General features: G+C 38.2%; 1 non-coding gene across 1 annotated transcript; it reads right to left on the reverse strand.

The window, feature by feature from the left end:
• Window positions 1-2,519: 2,519 nt before the first annotated feature.
• On the reverse strand, window positions 2,520-2,623 carry LOC144234077 (small nucleolar RNA U13). The gene has a single exon (XR_013335855.1). It is a non-coding gene; the product is annotated as a small nucleolar RNA U13 (small nucleolar RNA).
• Window positions 2,624-3,885: the final 1,262 nt, after the last annotated feature.

Below are 3,885 nucleotides of genomic sequence, written 5' to 3' on the forward strand. Positions count from 1 at the left end.
TGGTAACAGTGATTCATTTAAGGATGAGAGGTGACCCAGGAAGAGCCAATGAGACTTAATAGTCCTAGGCTGAGAAACAGAAAAATGCTCTTCTACCTTTGAACTCAGGGGAATATGACCCTGCAGCTGCTAGGGTCTATGCCATGAAGCCCGAGAGGTATTCAATTTAGCCAACACAAGAAAAGACAGATAAAACATGAAGGGAAGCTGAGTCTTAATCATATTATACAAGCTTCTACATTAATCCCTACCTGAACTTTTATGCTAATTTGAGTTGGATTTCTATCACTTGCCACTAGCATTGGCCAGTATGGTCAGAGAGATATGTATTGTCTCTCTACCTTCTTTTTGCTCCTGTTACCTATGCCTCTGGTCACAAAGGGTAATCCACAGGCCAACAGTTATTTCTCATTCCTACTTTTAACAGCTGGGCAGTTAATTGAAATTCCTCCTTGATTCTTAGAATACATTAACAGCAAGCTCTGGTTTTCTCTTTCTGGTCCTTATAAATGTTTAGTGGGAGATTGAGAGAGAGTTAATGAAGGACTCTTAGATATACTTTAAACCAGAATGGTGATGTTAATGGCTGAGATCTATCACATTCTCATTTGATAATCTTTCCCAATTGTCTCATGCTCATCCCTTTTTAATTAGGCTTTTTAAGTTTGGCTTCATGTATCAGAGAATCCAGGTGAGAGTAGCCCAATCTAATTTTATGTTTCGAAATTTTTCGTAATGAAATTAGGATTGGAGGTGGGCAGTGTAGAGATGGAAGGGTACTCCATGATGTTATCAGGAAATGGACTTCTATCTTTCTTTTCAAATATCTCAAGCATGGATTTCTAGTCTTAAGATCTCAGGGCCTTGACACAAAATCCCAGATAGGGAAGAAAAAGACCAAGGAACAAACATATGCAGTTAAATGAATACTTTTGGAACACCTTCTTGGAAGCCCTACCAATTAACTTCCACCCACTTCTCATTGGCTCAAACTACCACATGGCCAACTCCTAGCTGCAAAGGAAGCTGGAAAGTATAATTTTTGGACTAGGGACATAGGTGCTCCAAATAATAATGATGTTCTTTTAGTAAGAAGAAAGGGAAGAATGGGTATTGGGTAGATAGCTTTATAAGTTTCCTTTATAAGAATAGGTACTGATTGGATAGTTACCGAAAATCTCATCTATCGAACCCTTAACGCAACAGTCCTTTTCTTATATGCTCACTGCTTTGTATTTATTCCTATATTTTTGGTTATTATAAATATTTTCTGTCTTTTTGTTGTCTTTGTTAGCCTTGTGTCTCTTTTCTACAGTGCTCTGTTCTTTGAGGTCCTTGAAGCCACCGGTACTCATGTTGAAGGACAATAGTTGATTGCATATTACTCTTGTTCAGGATAGTGTTTTACATATTTAAGCCATGGCTGGACCTGGCGTGAGTTGAGCTAGCTCTACTGTCCCCAGGAGTTGGTTGTTAAATTTTCAGGAATTTTCTAAGCCACATATTAAATACAGCCATCATTAAAAAGCAAAGGAAAAAGTACCTGCACTCATCACTTCTTAATTATTTCACTCTGTAATTATTATCTATGCTCTGAAGTTATTTATGTTTATTTTATCTGTATGGTAAATTAGACAAGAGTGTGCTACTGTGCATCTCTTTCCAGTTCTGTAGTCGATGACATCATGTTGGTAGCTGAAGGGGCCATGGTGTGAGTATTTATACCATGGAAATCAGCAAACACTACAGGTTAGGGCTTGAGTTATTGTTGATTGTCTATCTAGGCTTAAGGAAGTGGTAGAGAAAAAATGCAGATAAACTCAAGTGTGCAGTTTCTGGTTGTTTCATTATGAATGGCACAAAAAACTGAGAAAATATTCTTCCAGTATTAGGAAATATTTACCTGATTCAGCAAAGAAGTTGTTCACATAAATGACAAACTAATGAAGTTTCAAACATCTTAATTTTTTCACATCTGTCTTACCAAAACATCAAGTCAGAACTGTACCCAAGGAGCCAGTTACTAAACATTTACCAGCATATCCTGGCTGGAACCTATCGGGAAAGAAAGTCATGTTCCTGATCTCTAGACTAGAGTCAGTTTATGCTGGAAAGAAACATCCAAGAAGTCGGTTTTCTTCCTTGTGGTGCAAGAGTCAACACAGCAACAGAAGGACGCACACTCTAGCTTCTGCCTGCCTCTGATGCTCAAATTGCCTAGGTTCACAGACTCACATCTATAATATTCCTTAGTTAGTGAGTGGTTTTCTTAAATCAAATCATCCTTACTTACTACCTTATATAGTATATGGGTGGTAGATTGTATATGACCTCTTATGCAGTGTGCTGCAGGCTTTGGGGACAATCGCGAGTGCCCACACACTCTGTATCTCTGTAGCCTCTCTCCTGGGAGGAGGCCAGGATCTGTAGCACTTCTCACCAAATTTAGAGGTACCTTAGAGAACAAGCATGCAAATTTTCTTCACATCCACCATTTCATTTTTTTTTTTTTTTTTTCACGTCAGACGGGTAATGTGCCTGCGTCGTAACAAGGTTTAAGGGCGGCACATGTCACACAATGGCGTGAGCACCCAATCATCACGCTTATGAACTACAAAAGGATCACATCCACCATTTCAAACCATATCCTTATTGCTGTGTAGCTGGGTGCTCTAGCTTCTCCAAGATTTATCACTCTAAGGAAAGTATTCAAAATAAGCTGAAATTTGTAGTTAACTGTTTTGAAGATAAGAGAGGCAGCAGGAATCTTTAGAACGCTAGGTAGAAAACAAAACTGGACATGGTTCATCAGCTCAGTAAAATAATTTTACTGAATCACGTTTTCTTGCCAGCCATGATATTGTAGGCTACGAAGCTGGCAATATTTTTCAAATAAATAGAGAAAGATCTCATTAATTTAGACGCTACTGGTGTGTAATTTGAGCAAAGGCTGGTTTGGAGTTTTTCTGTATTCTGTTCATGATGAATAAAGACTACTAAATGGATAGTCAAACAAGAAGAGAGAAACAAGAGTACAAATTTTTTTTCAAGTACTTTAACAGAACACTTATAAATGGTTTTGTTTGCCAGTGTTGCTAATTAGCTAACCATTAATGCAGATCTTGTAGGATTTCACTTGGCAGAGCTTTGTCAGTCATCAGATGTGTTCAACTTACTTAAAAGGAATGTAATTACATAACCTTAAAAAACACCTATGATTAGAATTTTTCACTACTTCAGATTGATATTTTTTCAAGTAGACTCAATTAGATATTATGGTATAGATGTAAGTATTATGGTAATAGATGTAGGCACAATTTTAAAATATTACACAATAACTTGCATATATGCCCATTGAAATGTATATCTTAAAAAATTTTTTTTTAATATTTATTTATTTTTGAGAGACAGAGAGACAGAGTGTGAGCAGGGGAGGGCAGAGAGAGAGGGAGACACAGAATCTGAAGCAGGCTCCAGGCTCTGAGTTGTCAGCACAGAGCCCGACACAGGGCTCGAACTCACAAACTGTGCGATCATGACCTGAGTTGAAGTTGGCCGCTTAACTGACTGAGTCATCTTGGTGCCCCGAAATGTATTTCTTACTGTTATCAAAATATTAGTATTTTTCTTCCTTTGAGAGTCATCATCCTCTCATATCTTTGTGTAGTTGTGTGTGTGTGTGTGTGTGTGTGTATGTGTGTGTGTGTATGCTAGAGATGCTTGGATCTCCTCCTCCTGCATTCACTAGATCACTGCTCTTCTGAGTCTGTCTTCCGACCTACCACTCTTCACTCTACCACAGGACTGGCTGTCTTTGCTCAAAGTTAAATACAGCAACAAATAGTCCATAGTTCCTTCAAGACAAATATTGCTGCTGTGTCAAGG

Source organism: Crocuta crocuta, unplaced genomic scaffold (assembly GCF_008692635.1).
Source record: "Crocuta crocuta isolate KB4526 unplaced genomic scaffold, BGI_CrCroc_1.0 scaffold55, whole genome shotgun sequence".
Classification (NCBI taxonomy): domain Eukaryota; kingdom Metazoa; phylum Chordata; class Mammalia; order Carnivora; family Hyaenidae; genus Crocuta; species Crocuta crocuta.